This window comes from Pan paniscus, chromosome 10, assembly GCF_029289425.2.
Source record: "Pan paniscus chromosome 10, NHGRI_mPanPan1-v2.0_pri, whole genome shotgun sequence".
In the NCBI taxonomy this organism is placed as follows: Eukaryota; Metazoa; Chordata; class Mammalia; order Primates; family Hominidae; genus Pan; species Pan paniscus.
This window is the reverse complement of record NC_073259.2, coordinates 49,980,078-49,997,930: the sequence shown is the minus strand read 5'-3', so window position 1 is coordinate 49,997,930 and position 17,853 is coordinate 49,980,078. Positions and strand designations below refer to the sequence as shown.

The 17,853-nt window shown below is 37.1% G+C and overlaps 1 protein-coding gene across 4 annotated transcripts in view; it reads left to right on the top strand.

Annotated features, from left to right (window-relative positions):
* Positions 1 to 17,853, top strand: part of TMEM117 (transmembrane protein 117) — a 554,287-nt gene that overhangs the window by 340,035 nt on the left and 196,399 nt on the right. The window lies entirely within an intron of this gene.

The window sequence follows — 17,853 nt, the reverse complement described above, 5'->3', positions numbered from 1 at the left end:
TGACACCCAAATCACTTTTCCTGAGCTTACATTCTGTGATTATTGTTCCAACTGTTGAAGTTATACCAAAACTTACTCTTCCGTATGACAAACTGTTATATAATTAAAGACACATAATATAATTCACCTAAGTATTTTTTTTCAGGACAAGCATCTACAACATCTTGTTATTTCTTAATTGACTTGAGTTCAAGATGCTTCCGTATCTTGGACACTTACCAATCTTTTTCTTAAAATGTGGAGTTCTGCTGTTACCTCTCATGTTTTAGATACACTGTTAATTTAGCCCAATATTACATTTGTCTCTGATAATCACATCAATTTATTGACCCATATTGAATGCACTGACAACTAAACTTTGTCATATAACTCTTGTCACTACTAAGCCATGCCACTCCCATTGTGTACCTATCTAATTTGTTTACTGGCTATGATAACAGAAACTTATATTTAACCTTATTTACTTTTAATTTGTAAGACCCCAGTCGTTTCTGCATTCTTTTAATAGACGTTTTCATCCTTTTCTCTCATATAGTCTACTTATCTCTGTCAGCTCCCTGTCACCTGCAGGTTTGATATGCAGAACTGTATATCTTCATCCAGTTCATTGATTGATATGTTAAACCTCAGCATTCCCGCTAGGTGGGCATCATTTCATTAATCAGGCTCTTTGGATAAGGTCATTCTATCAATTTCAAACCTATAAATACCACATTGTAGTTAAGAGTTTGGGTTGAAAAGAGATCCTAGACATGGTTCTAAAATCTATTATGTAAAAGATACAATATTTTAATTACCCTTGATAAATTATGCAATTGTCTACATTATGGGTTTTTTTCCCCCTTTAAAAGGAGATAACATATCTACTTCTGAGAGTCCGGGATACACTTTAAATGGGATAATGTATATAAATTGCTTAGCATAATACCTGACACATAGTAAGTAGTTGTATTAGTCAGGGTTCTCCAGAGAGACAGAACCAAGAGGATATATGTAAAAACTGCTTTATATGGCTGGGTGCAATGGCTCACACCTGTAATCCCAGCACTTTGGAAGGCCAAGGCGGGCGGATCACCTGAGGTCAGGAGTTTGAGACCAGCCTGGCCAAAATGGGAAAACCCCATCTTTACTAAAAGTACAAAAATTAGCCTGGTGTGGTGGTGGGTGCCTGTAATCCCAACTACTCAGGAGGCTGAGGCAGAAAAATCACTTGAACCTGGGAGGTGGAGTTGCAGTGAGCCGAGATCACGCCACTGCCCTCCAGCCTGGGCAACAAGAGCAAGACTCTGTCTCAAAAAAACAAAACAAAACTGCTTTATATATATATATATATACATAAAGGGAGTTTATTAGGGAGAATTGGCTTACACAATTGGCTCAGACAATTACAAGGCAAAGTCCCATCATAAGTCATCTGCAAGCCGGAGAAATAGAGAAGCCAGTAGTGTGGCTCAGTCCAAGTCCAAAAGCCTCAAAACCAGGGAAGCTGACAATGCAAGCATCAGTCTGAGGCTGAAGGCCCGAGAGCTTCTGGGAGTCTGCTGGTGCAAATCCTACAGTTCAAAAGGCCAAGGAACCTGGAGTCTGATGTCGAAGACCAGGAAGAGAGGAAGCCAAGTGTCCAGCATGGCAAGGGAAGAGGGAGAGTGGGAAGACTCAGCAGCAAGCTGCTTATCTCCCTTCTTCTACCTGCTTTGTTCCAGCCTTGCTGGCAGCCAGTTGGATGGTGCCCACCAATTGGTGGGTCTTTCTTCCTAGTCCACTGACTCAAAAGCCAATCTCACCTGGCAGTACCCTCGCAGACACACCCAGGAACAACGCTTCTTCAGCCACCTGGGCATCCCTCAATCCAGTCAAGTTGACACCTAATATTAACCATCAGAGTGGTCTATTATTACTGACTATCTTTATCATTGTGTTAGTTTGGGAAATACTAGCTGTAATAACAAATAACCCAAATATTTCAGTGCTATATAACAATTCATTGTGGGCTGTCCTGGTTGGCAGATGGCTTTCTTCCATGTTGTGATTCAGTGGTGAGGCTCTTTTTATTTGGTAGCTCTGCCACCCCTTAGGGCCTCAGTGTCTTCTTTATCTAGGCAGAAGAAAATAAAAAAGAAGGTTTATAACTAACACCATCAGAAGTGAAATAAATCACTTCAACTCACATTCCAATGAGGAGCACTAATCACATGGCCTCACCTAGCTTCAAAAAAGGCACCAAAAAATGTGGCCCCTGACTGGGCAGCCAGTTCCCAGTGTTAACAGTTGGTGAGAGCACACATTTATGGTAGACAGTGTATCTCTGCTGTGATCACCATCACCATCATCATCATCATCATCGTCATCATCATGATCATCATCATCATCATTAATATTCCCTCATTAAGCCACATGCAGCTCATGTTCCTCTATCTTGTCCAGTAAGATTTTGTAAACAACGATGTAAAAGAACTACCTGACATCTTTTTTTTTTTTATTATACTTTAAGTTTTAGGGTACATGTGCACATTGTGCAGGTTAGTTACATATGTATACATGTGCCATGCTGGTGCGCTGCACACACTAACTCATCATCTAGCATTAGGTATATCTCCCAATCCTATCCCTCCCCGCTCCCCCCACCCCACAACAGTCCACAGAGTGTGATATTCCCCTTCCTGTGTCCATGTGATCTCATTGTTCAATTCCCACCTATGAGTGAGAATATGCGGTGTCTGCTTTTTTGTTCTTGTGATAGTTTACTGAGAATGATGATTTCCAATTTCACCCATGTCCCTACAAAGGACATGAACTCATCATTTTTTATGGCTGCATAGTATTCCATGGTGTATATGTGCCACATTTTCTTAATCCAGTCTATCGTTGGACATTTGGGTTGGTTCCAAGTCTTTGATATTGTGAATAATGCCGCAATAAACATATGTATGCATGTGTCTTTATAGCAGCATGATTTATAGTCCTTTGGGTATATACCTAGTAATGGGATGGCTGGGTCAAATCGTATTTCCAGTTCTAGATCCCTGAGGAATCGCCACACTGACTTCCACAAGGGTTGAACTAGTTTAGAGTCCCACCAACAGTGTAAAAGTGTTCCTATTTCTCCACATCCTCTCCAGCACCTGTTGTTTCCTGACTTTTTAATGATTGCCATTCTAACTGGTGTGAGATGGTATCTCATTGTGGTTTTGATTTGCATTTCTCTGATGGCCAGTGATGATGAACATTTTTTCATGTGTTTTTTGGCTGCATAAATGTCTTCTTTTGAGAAGTGTCTGTTCATGTCCTTTGCCCACTTTTCAATGGGGTTGTTTGTTTTTTTTTCTTGTAAATTTGTTTGAGTTCATTGTAGATTCTGGATATTAGCCCTTTGTCAGATGAGTAGGTTGCCAAAATTTTCTCCCATTCTGTAGGTTGCCTGTTCACTCTGATGGTAGTTTCTTTTGCTATGCAGAAGCTCTTTAGTTTAATTAGATCCCATTTGTCAATTTTGTCTTTTGTTGCCATTGCTTTTGGTGTTTTAGACATGAAGTCCTTGCCCATGCCTATGTCCTGAATGGTAATGCCTAGGTTTTCTTCTAGGGTTTTTATGGTTTTAGGTCTAACGTTTAAGTCTTTAATCCATCTTGAATTGATTTTTGTATAAGGTGTAAGAAAGGGATCCAGTTTCAGCTTTCTACATATGGCTAGTCAGTTTTCCCAGCACCATTTATTAAATAGGGAATCCTTTCCCCATTGCTTGTTTTTCTCAGGTTTGTCAAAGATCAGATAGTTGTAGATATGTGGCATTATTTCTGAGGGCTCTGTTCTGTTCCATTGATCTATATCTCTGTTTTGGTACCAGTACCATGCTGTTTTGGTTACTGTAGCCTTGTAGTATAGTTTGAAGTCAGGTAGCGTGATGCCTCCAGCTTTGTTCTTTTGGCTTAGGATTGACTTGGCGATGCGGGCTCTTTTTTGGTTCCATATGAACTTTAAAGTAGTTTTTTCCAATTCTGTGAAGAAAGGCATTGGTAGCTTGATGGGGATGGCATTGAATCTGTAAATTACCTTGGGAAGTATGGCCATTTTCACAATATTGATTCTTCCTACCCATGAGCATGGAATGTTCTTCCATTTGTTTGTATCCTCTTTTACTTCCTTGAGCAGTGGTTTGTAGTTCTCCTTGAAGAGGTCCTTCGCATCCCTTGTAAGTTGGATTCCTAGGTATTTTATTCTCTTTGAAGCAATTGTGAATGGGAGTTCACTCATGATTTGGCTCTCTGTTTGTCTGTTGTTGGTGTATAAGAATGCTTGTGATTTTTGTACATTGATTTTGTATCCTGAGACTTTGCTGAAGTTGCTTATCAGCTTAAGGAGATTTTGGGCTGAGACAATGGGGTTTTCTAGATATACAATCATGTCATCTGCAAACAGGGACAATTTGACTTCCTCTTTTCCTAATTGAATACCCTTTATTTCCTTCTCCTGCCTAATTGCCCTGGCCAGAACTTCCAACACTATATTGAATAGGAGTGGTGAGAGAGGGCATCCCTGTCTTGTGCACAAAGCCAAAGACAAAAACCACATGATTATCTCAATAGATGCAGAAAAAGCCTTTGACAAAATTCAACAACGCTTCGTGCTAAAAACTCTCAATAAATTAGGTATTGATGGGACGTATTTCAAAATAATAAGAGCTATCTATGACAAACCCACAGCCAATATCATACTGAAAGAACTACCTGACATCTTATCATGTCTCTCTACATACTTAAAGGTTTTCAGCCATTGTAGAATTGTTATGAAAGCTCAGGAAAAAACGCCTAGTGGATAATTCAGACATATATCCCCTGCAATATCTAGAGTTAACCTGAATTTCAGCAAGTGGATGCAGGTACCTCATAGCTTAGTTGTACTGATTGGCAAAAGTGTGATGAGTCGGTCAGTAGCACCTCCATCTTGTATGCAGAAATAACTTCATTTGATGTGTAGTTAAACAAAAAACCCTTTTAATCCAAACTGTTACTTTAAAATAACTTTCTACATCTATTAGTTGCCTTCTCTATCTTAGTATGTACCTTTACTTGATTTTTTCATATTTAAGGATAATAAAATAATCCAATGAACATCATTATAATCATTTATAAGCAGCAATTGTTTTGTTTTTCTTTCACACATGCATACAGAGGCATATATGTAAAATCATTTTGGATTTAGAAAATTTAGAAATTTATAAAGAAATAAAAAATTGCCAATAATCCTCAGCTAGAGATAATTACAGTAAAAATTTTGGTGTATTTCTAATATTTTCCATTCATATAGGATAATTATTATCTAATGACTATATTTAGTAAGGATATAAAAATGCCATTGTTTATTTGGACATTCCCTATTATTGTATGTATGTCAATATAGTTGTTGCATGTGTGAGAGTACACTGTGGTGTGATCTTAGTAAATGCATTGCTCTCTTAATTTTGGATACTTACTTTGCGTAGCTGTTAATTGAGAATACTTACATTTTTAGGTGACATGAAGCTGGGTGTGATTAATTATAAAGTGCTTTATAAAGTACCTTAGCTATACTAAAGGTATGTGCTTAACATGTTTTTGCCTGGTTCCTGCACAATTATCACTATATTGTTTGATGTAAACATTAACTGGACAATCTTAGAGAGTGCTGTGCTGTGGCCTTCATTAAGGGGGCTGGGAAAACTTATTTTAGAGACCAGTAGCAAGCCTAGAGATCACACAGAATGATTTTGTGCAAGTGAAAGTGGGTTTTAAAAATAGGATCAAAGGCAAGCTGCATAAGGAATAAGGTCTCAAAGGATTAATATGCAACTGAGTAGCCTAGTGTGCTGAAAGAAGAGGTGGGAAAGGGGGCGGGACTGCATGTTTGGCCTGGGTGTATCACATAAAACAGTGAGGGAGTTGATAGCTAATAGCCCATTTGATAGAATCCCTCTTTTCTACATATTCATTGATTGACTACTTCCCTCACATTTCACACGCAGCAAGACCTTCCCAAGCCAAGGCCTAAAATCCACATTCCTGCAGTAGGTAGAATTCTAAACATGTCCCCCAGCATTCCTGTCCCCTGGTTCTTCAACCAAACACCAATCTAGATACTGCTGGGAAGGGACTTTGCAGATGGAATTCAGGTTACTAATCAGCTGACCTTAAAGCAGAGAAACTGGCCTGGGTGCAGTGGCTTCCACCTGTAATCCCAGCACTTTGGGAGGCTGAGGCGGGCGGATCACTTGAGGTCAGGAGTTTGAGAACAGCCTGGCTAACATGGCGAAATCCCGTCTCTACTAAAAATACAAAAATTAGCCCAGTGTGGTGGCAGGTGCCTGTAATCCCAGCTACCTGGGAAGCTGAGGCAGGAGAATGACTTGAACCTGGGAGATGGAGGCTGCAAGAGCAAAGATCATGCCATTGCACTCCAGACTGGGTGACAGAATGGGACTCCATTTCAAAAATAAAGTAAAATAAAAAGTAGAGAAATTAGCCTGGATTGTTTGGATGAGCCCACTGTGATCACATAAGCCCTGAAATGCAGCAGAAAAAGGCAGAAGAGTTAGGGAGATGCAGCAGGAGATATGGGGCAGATGGGGAGGGGAGCCCAGGGAGATTCAAAGCATGAAAGGGAGTTGGCTCATCATGACGTGCCTTGAAGATGGTAGAAGGGGACCAAGCAGGCAGCCTCTAGAAGCAGAGAAAAACCCCAGCTTACAGCTTACCAGGAAATGGGGACCTCAGTCCTACAGCTGCATGGGACTGAATTCTGTCAACAACCAGAATGTCTTAAAAGCGATCCTTTCCTAGAGCCTCCAGAAAGGAACTCAGCTCTGCTTATACCCTGTTTCACTTTGTGGCTTTCCTGGTTTTCTGTTCCTGGTTTTATAATTTACCTCATTTTCTGACTACACAACTGTGAGCTAGAAAATGCATGTTGTTTTAAGCCATTTAATTTGTGGTAATTTGTTCCAGGAACAATAGAAAACTAATGCAATCTCAAACATATGTAAGCATAACTTCCTATGCCAAGTACTCGTACCTTTTTGCTTGTACGCCTCCCTCTGCCTAGATGGTGCTTTTCTTATTCCTTAAGGTAAACCCTACTCAGTCTTTGAAATAACCATGTCACCTCTTTCAGGAAGCTTCCCTCAATAGGGTTGAGTGTAATTTAGGTGCTCTTACTCTGCACTGCAATAGAAACCTGTTTACAGCTCAATCTTTGAATTTATGTACAGGTAATCATTGATTTATTTGTCTGTATTCCCCTTCAGGCTTAAATGCCTTTTGATAAGAGCTGACATCTTTTCTTACTTTGCATTATCAGTGACTTTTCTAGTATCTAGTCCTGGTAGTAATACAAAGCATGATTGCTGAAACAATGGTTGAAGGAACAATGGTTTCTAAGCTGAGGTCATGAGCTGAATCAAAATGTTCCATCACGAAAATTAGATAAAGATTTTTTCCTATTTATAGAAAAAATACAGTGATAAAAATTCCCAATTTCAAACCTTTGTCCTCTAAGTTATATTTCAGATTTTGCCACCTGTTGTTGCATATCTTCTAAGAAGAGCTAGTCTATAAAAAGCAGAACAGAAAAGCGAGTTATTAAAAATAACAAAACAAAGCAAAAATTGTTAGGAAAAGACATTGGTGCTTAAAAAAAGCCTTTGTTTTTCTCATGAACTCCTATTTATGGTTGTGAATTTATATTGTATACATATTATTTAGCCATGTTTTACTAGTTGGTAAAATTATTCCTAGTTTTCATGATACAAATATTCCAGTAGTTCACCATGTGCAATGAATAGCACTGACTTAGTGGTGCTCTATTCTCTGAATCAAGTAGATGGTCTTTGCTCTATCATGGATTTGGGGTCTTTTTACTTCTTTTTAACATGATGCTCAAGAAAATATGGTCTGGTTAATGCTTAAGATGAAACAGTTTATATAGTTCTGCTCATTTTCAGACCTAAAAGACATACACACACACACACACACACACACACACACACACACACACACACGTACTCCTACTTTCTTATAGTGTTATTAGTGCCTTTTCTCACATGCATTCTACCACCCATTCTAACCCAAAGCAGCACTTTTAAAACATGTAATCAGAATGTTCTGTAGCAATTTGTGACAGAAAATAATAACATATCCAATAGAAATTCCTAAAGGTATTTCAGCAGGTGGAATGCAGAATGATCAGCAAATGATTTGGCTAGAACCTCTGCCAAAACCTCCACTTTTGTGAAAAGGGCCATTGGGAGTCCTGATAATGAGATGTGGTTAGGATTTTGAAATCTGCTCTTAAAGATATTACTGGAAGCCCTTCCAGGACCAATACTGACAGCTCAGGAACTCCTTTTGACTTGCCTTTCCAAGGAATCTTATGCCTCAAAGAAAGTAATCAGAAGATTTGTTTCCTCCAGAAAGCCAGGGTTGGCAAACCGAGCAAGACTGGTCTAGGGAGGCTGATATCCTTCATTCTACAACTTGTTTGTTTAATTGATAGCCAACTTTGCAAATTCTCTCTGAGCTGTTAAATGCACATGGAAAGATGCAGAGAGGGCAGCATACATGTGTGAATTACTGCCAAACATCTCCATATGTTGTGTCACACGTAACCAGTTTTCCTATGGAAAGGGATAGGTGAAAATGAGAACGATTTACTCTCACAATAGCCTATTTTTGCAAGGAGCATATGTTTAAAAATCTAGTAATAGTCATAACTCTGCTCAGTTTCATGTAACTTTGAGTTACCACATGGTATATCCTGGAAGACTAATTTTACTGTGTCTAATATTAGGACTACCTTAGCACTCTTCACTTTATAATGATCCTGTGAAAGAAAAAAAGGAATAAAAGTTAATAATTTATACATAAAAATTTAGACCATAATGGCACTAAAAAAGCAAAATGGATTTTGTCTCCATTGTCCCAAAGCATCGTTGTCCTGTGCATGTGTTCTTGGTGCTTTGGAAGCACATTAACATTTAAATTCTTGAGAGTTTACACGGTAGTGATTCCCTGAAGCAGTTACCCTACCTTTAAGCAGGCCTACCCTATTCCTTGGGAGTCATTTCAACAGTGGGAGAACCTGGGACTTTGTATAAAATAATCTTATGCTAAACCAGCGTAATTTTATATTTAGCCATCCTTACTTAATTCTCAAGGCAGACAAGTTTTCTACTACGTATTAGTTTCTTGCACAGATGGACTCTCACTAGGGAGACTTCTTATAACTATTTAATATATATGTGCTTTTTCATTATATCCAGACTTATATTTGCTTATTTATTTCCTCCATATCAGTCTAATCCTGATGGACAAATGTAAATGGGAAAAAAATCAAGGTCATCATGATCTTTAATATTTTCATCTGTTTTTTGATCTATATGCTTATCAAAACAAAATTCTTATTTCTCTGTTTTTAAAAAGTATACTATTTTATATTATTCCCTGTAAGCATAGCTCTGACTGTATAGTTCTTCATATTATGCCTTTTAGAACTTGTGCTGTTAGCCTGATATTCACTTGTTAATTTAATCACTTATCAAATATTTGAAAGTCCCTGGGACAACAGCTATATATTTTTAATGCTTAGCACTCAGTAATGTTTTTGCATTAATACTATGTGCTAAGGAAATTCAGATTGAATAAGATGGGATCTCTAACCTGGAGGAATTTCATAGTCTAATGGAGACAATGGATATGTTGCATTTGTGCTGGGTCTTGAGTTATAAACAGGATTAAATCAAGGAAGCAGCCACTTCTCAGGCAAAGCACCATGTCCTAATGTTTCAGTCATCTCCTGAAATAACCCTTTTGGCCACCAGTATTTGTTTTTTTAGATGGCTGCTTCAGGTAAGGGGTACAGTACACACTCTGTAATATCTCTTAGGATATTAGAGACCCTCTGTAATATCCTAAGTAGCTCATATGAAGCTGCCACCAATGATTTACTTACCATTGATCTATCTATTCACTACCTCTAAGGAAGAATGGATACAGCAGACTTTCTATTTCAAGAGCATTTGATGAAATAAAAGCTTTTTTCAGGTGGCTCTGAGAATGGATTAAGAGAATCCAACCTGGTATTTGTAAGAAGATGTACCTAGAGCCTCTTCTAGGACACATTTGAAAGGGGGATATAAAATACAATAAAATAGTTGTAGATAACCTTAATGAGGCAGAAAGGCATAAACACAAGCCTTAAAGATCACATTAAATAAGCTGGCCAGTGTGAGCTACTTACATGTCCATATCTATTATCTATTGCTGATTTGGGGTTCTCTTTTAGGCCTGCAAATCTGTTTTCTCTTTCAATGACTTTGATCATCTTCTATCTGAACATCCAATAAGTGATTTCAGCTTTGCCTTTCTGCTTATCTTTTGCAGCTAATCCTGATCCATTTTTCCTTATTGTTTTTCTGGTACCAATTTTAGTCTTGCTACATCTTATTGCTTAACTGTTTCAAGGGGCCCATAACTTGATAATGAGACAGGATCTGAGAGTATTGGAAGATTATTGTGGTTTCTAGAGTAAGTCAGCCCTAACTATGCCATTCCTGGGGGCCAGAGAGCAAAGGAGGTTCTTGTCAGGCACCAGTTATATCTTATCTCTTGTCTTCAGAGGTCAGTGGATAGACAGAGATAATCAACGCACTTTAGTAACAAGCTTCCTTGCTCCTACTGCTCTGTTTTTTGTATATAATATCTCCCACCTGCAGTCCATTTTGCTCAAATGTCATCTTCTCAATAAATTTAGCCTTATCACCCCAAGTACAATTGCAACCATCCCCCTCTTCTGCTCCCACCTCCCACAGCACTCCCATTTGTCTTAGCAGGCTTAATTCTTTTTCTTTTTTTTTCATGTCATTTGTTGCCTTGTAACATATTATGGAACTTATTTATTGTGTTTACTGTTTAAGTATTTTCTTCCCACTAGAATGTAAACTCTGTAATTTTCGTTTGTTTTTATTGATGTAGCCCGAGTCTAGAAAAGTGCTTTAGCATGTAACAAATTAATTTTTTATTGGTACATAATAGATGTACGTATTTTCAGGGTACACATAATTGGATACATTCATATAATGTGTAAAGATCAAATCAGGGTAATTGGGATATATACCACCTTAAATATTTATCTTTTCTTTATGCTAGGAATATTTGAATTATTCTCTTCTAGCTATTTTGAAATGTACACTAGATTATTATTAACTATAGTCACCCTATTGATCTGTCAAACAATATGTCTTATTTCTTTTAACTATATGTTTAATTTTTAATACTTATTAAATATATGAATGAATAACTCCAATATCCACATCATTGCCATCATTCAGAATAGACTTATTTTGCATTCTTAATTCTTATTTCAACTATATATGTTTGCTAAGAATCTTTCTTTTAATCCAGTGTTACTGCAGAAAATGATATTTCTCTGTTCAGTATGAAAGGATTAGCTATCACAGTGAAAAAGAATATAAAGATATGTGAGAATGGCTTTGAGAAGCTAGAGATGCTAAAAGAATGTTAGATTTGCTTCTATACAATAGTACCCTCCAGGCAATAAAAGTATTTACCTTAGGCTCATGTTATCATGAGTATGAATTTTATTAACTTACTTATTATGTACAAAAGGAGATGACAGCATGCTACATCTGAAAGAAAAAATAAACTTTTGCCTTGTGTCTCCTCCAGAACAAAACAAAAACCTCAGTAACCTGCAGAACTTAAAGATCATTTACGTAAAAGGGAAAGAAAAAAGGTTCAGAAGCCTTAAACAGGCAAAGTGAAGCAGCAATATATTGCCATTCCTCAGTACTTAAGGAGAGAACTTAGAAGTCCTGTAAAATCAACTTCTCTGCATCACTCCAAGGAGATATAGTAGTGATTATAGAAAAAAATAGTTTTATAAATACAAATACATAGTTTAAGTCATTTCTTCTAAAGTCTTGGAAATTATATGCTAGATGAGATGGCTGAAAATTATATGAAATTGTGGAGTTACCTGTTTTTACATGAGTAGTAACCAAGCATGATTTTTTGACAGAAGGTTCACAGGCCTATGCCAAAATCTGATTAAATTGCTCAATTAAGTAAGAAGAGATGACAAACAAGAACAGCTGTAGGCCAAGGATTGGTCCACATGAGCTGTGCGCACAGTATGGATTCAGAGTATGGAAGTGTCCATCTAGGGAAAGTAATAATGAAAATGGTCACTGAAAGAATGGCCATTTTTGTTCTGCCACTTTTGTAATAGCCTAATATTTTTTAGTAGCACTCAAAATGCTAAGGTTTTGGGAAAGGCAACTTTGGATTTGGAGAGTGGTTAATTTTACATGAAATAATCTTGTTTGTTGAATTTCTTATGCTATTAAGCCACATAGCTATAAAGCAAAAATAAATTTTAGTATATTGTCTCTTCAAGCTATGCTTCTCAATGAAGGGTATATAGCAAATCATCTGTAGGAATTTAGAAAAAATACAGAGTTCTGGGTTCTACTTCATAGAACCCAAATGCCCTGGGGTGAGGCTCGGCAACTGTGTGCCAGGAGCATTGCTCAGGTGATTCTGATGCCTGTTGCTGACTTGTAGTTGCTACAGAAAGAGAACCCACTTAACTTCAGGTCTAGACAAATAGAAAATGTGGAGAAGAAAATAGAGGATAAGTAACTGTGTCAGTTAAACACACTTCTGAGATTTACAACTCCTTATTCACAATTCTGAAATCTTGAAAGCATTGAAAGCCAAAAAAGAAAAAAATAAGGCTTCATGAAACCTGCCCAGCCCTCATCCAGTTTCTGGCACAACCATATCTGAACTGACATGAGGCTTTTCATGATCTGTATTTATCCCAACAAGTGTGAAGAGATACGTGTTTTGTTACAGAAGCATGAATGTATTTCTTATGGAAGTTTTACTTGATAAACTGTATATGTGCACTCTCTATAGAGAGAGATACATACATACATATATATAAAAAGTATATATGTAATATATATACTAGTAATATATATACTATATATAGTAGTCTATGCTAATATATTATATATATATATGTATATATATATAAGTCTATTCTCACACTGCTAATAAAGACATACCTGAGACTGGGTAATTTATAAAGAAAGAGGTTTAATTAACTCACAACTCAGCGTGACTAGGGAGGCCTCAGGAAACTTACAATCATGGTGGAAGGGGAAGAAAACACATCCTTCTTCACGTGATGGCAGGAAGAAGAAGAATGAGTGCCCAGCAGAGGGGGAAGCCTCTTATAAAATCCATCAGATCTCTTGAGAATTAACTCACTATCACGAGAGCAGGATGGGAGAAACCACTCCTATGATTCAATTATCTCTAACTGGTCCCTCCCATGGCATGTAGGGATTATAGGAACTACAATTCAAGATAAAATTTGGGTAGGGTCACAGCCAAACCATGTCTGTCTGTCTATCTATCTATCTATCTATCTATCTATCTATCTATCTATGTATCAATCCTTTATCTATAAACTATATACATATAGCTGTATATATACCATTTTCTCTTCTAGAATCTAAAGAATTTTAGATCTTAAAGGGTATCTGGTCTCAATAAGTTTTGAATAAGACATGGTAGAGTTGTAGTAATGGCTTCAGTTGACATTTTGTTCTGTCCTACTCAGACGATTTGAATATATTTTACTGATTCTAAATTTTTTGAGGGCAGAAACTCTGTATGCTCACCTTATATAATAATGACCATACATATTGGGTCATTTAAAATAGTACCTCATCCAGGTCTCACAACAATCACGTCACGAATGCAGGGCTCACTGTTCCAAGGATGCGAGTCAATGAGCTATCACAATGCTTAGTGGAGGGGCACAGAATTAATAATCCATGAGTATTTAGTAAACTGAATATTGTTTTAAATTGAATTGAACTACTACATTTTTTTCTATAATCAATGTGTGCTGGTCAAAAAAACCTTAAATGGGAAAATATTTAATAAATACTTTTATAAAATATATAGACATTTTGTAAATCCTATGAGCAAATGTAAAAGGTCAAGGGACACAAATTTTATTGATGTATGTATGACCAGAGTCAGCTTTAAGCATTAAATTTAATGTATAAGGGTAGGATTGATACTAATCACACTTATTTTGATAAACACTTATTTTTATAAACTTCCCTCTAATGATATATACTCAATCTTAGAGGAGTATACCAGTAATGTGGGAAGTGGGTTTGGGATAAAGGGTGCAGGGTGGTCAAATGTCACCCTCACTCCTTCTCCATCAGTGAGGTCTTCAGCAGCTGAGCCAGTGGTCCACTCCCAGAACCCGAGGTCCTCTGCACGTGAGGCTTAGACATGTGATTCCTGCTCTGATTGCACTGCCTTTCAGGACCTACTGGATGCTTACTGTTTTCAGTGTTTGCATAAGGAGATTACCATTTTCCAAATGCTAGTATAAGCAAAGGGAGAAGACCAAATAAAATGGGCTAATTTGGCTGCAGTGCTAAATTGTTCTGTGCAAATCATGAAACTTCTCTGTGCCTGCTTCACCATTTGTGAAATAAAGATTGTAAAACTGGGGTGACACTGAATGGTAATGAGTACAAATGAACTGAAGTTTCCAAGAGTCCTTTGAAAGTTATTGTATATTTAATATAGGTGAAGTATTGGTTGAATGTACTGAATAAATAAAATGTTTTTACAAAAAATCTGAAAATATAAAATAATTAGTTTGAAAAAATATTACTTCATTAAATATTGTTAACATTAGTGAAATACACACATAATCCATTTGCTAAGAGCTTGGACTTTGGGATCAGGCATGATTGTATTTAATCTGCATCCTGGCTCTGCTGTACTGTGACACTGAACCAGCTATCAAGCCTCTCCAAGCTGTCTGGTTATATTTTCCTGTTCTATAAAATTGGGAACATAGTAAGGCCTGGATCATGGAAAAATATGTTAATTAGTTGTCAATAAATATATTGTAGGTCCTAAAAGGTACAAAGTGAAAACTTGATTAGCCTTTCCCTTCTTCAGAGAAATAAAGGTAGAATTGAGGTATGTGTTGGGAGGGGAGACACTTCTCAAGTATAACCAGACTTAGAATCTCTAGGGTTTATTTGGCTGTGCACCTTTGAAAATCATTAAATATCTGTATTCTTTCTATAATTAATTATTTCTGGACTTTAAGAATATCTTTCTAGGACTAATGATGAAAACTTGAATTCTTTGTTAAAACATCTTGTGTTCTACAGTGCTAAAATGAGGGTGAGAGAAAGAGTATGGACAAATTGAACTGTTCCTAAGAATACAGTGGACAAGATAACCAGGAAAAAGCAACAGCAACAATTTCCCAATACAAAACACTTTGGCTATATAATTTTTTAAAATAAAACAGACAGATAAGAAAAACAGCAATCTTTTCAAAACCATGGTCTTTTGTACAAAAGTAAAGGATATCTTTAGAGACCAAAAATAAAGTGTGACTCAAACCCAGACAGGTAATGAGTGGGACTGTGACTGGCTTGAGGGCATCTGCCAATGCTAGTGACTTAGAGCACTTGTTTTTTCACTCATGTGAAACAAAACCCAAGGGCTCAGACGAAGCCTGTTGTCAAATCAGAAGCAACTGATATAAGGCCAGGAACCTTGAATAGCTACACTCTCACTGAAAAATCAAAAAACTACCTTAAATAAAAAAGGTGCTTTGGAAACTTGGTTGTCTTGTCAGAGATCCTAGAGAGAGGAAAACATGAAGTATCCCCTGAGAATTCATAATATTCTGTTCCTCAAGTGAGCTGATGGCCCAAAGTCTCACTACCTGTAGGCTTAAAAAACTCCACATAAAAATTTATTTTGGAGAGATCCCAGGTTGGAAGTTTCCTTAGTCCCTTCACAGAACGAAGCAAAAATTCTCTCTGAGGGAACACACTAACAAATCAGTCCTTAAAATATCTCCACAAATAAATTACTGATAAATATGACTGCATAATCAAAAATTACAAAACACAGAAACAAGTGTCATGAGAAACAGCAGTAAATACAACTAGCAGAATCAGACCCACAAAGATTTTAATTATTAGAATTATCTATATAGAACATAAAGTAATATATGCAAATAAATAAAGAGGAAATTGAAAATATGGGTGAGGAATGAAAGACTGAACCATTTGAAAATGACCCAAACAGCACTTTTAGGAATAAAAATTTTAAATGATTGAAATGAAAAGTTCAGTTGTGGGTTAAAGAGCATGTCAGAAAAAGATAGAGAATATGTTTAATATGTTTTTAAATGTAAGCAAACATTTATCATATTAAACAGCTACCATAGTGATTTCTTTCTGAAAAAGCTTAAGCAAGTGTTAATAAAAGTCAAATGGAACTGAAATTCTGGAAAAATTTCCATAACATTTGGGAAGGAGGGTTAAATAATCACAAATTTTTCAAATTGGTGGGAGTAGAGTGGTGATAGTGATTAGTTCCGTTTTGCTAATTTAAGTATGCAGAGTGAACTTTTTAGGGCAACTTCCTAGTGAATAGAAATCCAAACCAATATAGAAGAAAGGAAGAAATGAAATGAAAATAAACTCTGGGCTGGGTGTGGTATAATCCCAGCACTTAATCCACTTTATCCCAGCCTGTAATCCCAGCATTTTGGGAGGCTGAGGCAGGCAGATTGCTTGAGCTCAGGAGTTCGAGAACAGCCTGGGCAACATGGGGAAACCCTGTCTACAAAAGATACAAATATTATTCGGGCATGGTGGCATGGCACACACCTGTAGTCCCAGCTACTTGGGAGGCTAAGGCAGGAGGGTCACTTGAGCCCAGGAGGCAGAGGTTGCAGTGAGCCGGGATTGAGCCACTGCACTCCAGCCTGGGTGACAGAGGAAGACCCTGTCAAAAATAAAATCTCAATTAATCTGAAAGAAAGCACAAAGAAAAGTTTGAGCACAGGAGCATATAAAATGAAGTGGTAGAAAAAATTATGTTAGTAAGCACAATTAATGTAATTTTTCTGTTAAAGAGCAAAGATTAGCAGGCTAGCTTAAAACATTTCCATCTATATGCTGTGCATTAGTTTTCTACTGCTGCATAACAAGTTACCATAAACTTAACAGCATTAAACAAGACACATTTGATAGCTCAGTCTTCTGTAGGTCAAGTCTATGTGGGTTCCACTGGGTTCTCTACTTAGGTTCTCATAAATCTGAAATCAATTACTGGCCAGACTTGGCTCTTTCCTGGAGGAGCCAGGAAGAACCTGATTCCCAGCTCATTCAGCTTGTTGGCAGAATTCAGTTCCTTTTGCTTGTAGGGCTGAGGTCCCTGTTTCCTTTCTGGAAATGGCCCTGGCCACCTTAGATCTTTTCAAATTGTCTCTTCCATGTCAGCAAAGGAGAGCATCCCTGCATTGAATCCCTCTCTAGCTTCCAATATCGCTGACTTCTACTGCTTTTTAAAGGACTCATATGAGTAAATTAGTACCACCCAATAATCTTTCTTTTGCTGCTCATCATAGTCACAGGTTCCACCCAGAACTAAAGGAAAGAGGATTACACAAGAGCAAGGGCCATAGGAGGTCATTCTCGGAATTCCATCTCACATATACTGTTCTCAGAGTCATGTTTAAAACGTAAAGTAATAATGCCTGGAAAACATATGCCAGGAAAATACGACCTAAAACAAAGTTGATATAGTTATATTGCTATCTAGCAAAATAGACTTTTGACAGGAAACGAAGCATTTTTAGGATTAAAGAAAGATACTACATAATGAACATGTAACAATTTTAAACTTGTATGTACCATATAACATACTTTCAAAATTTATAAAG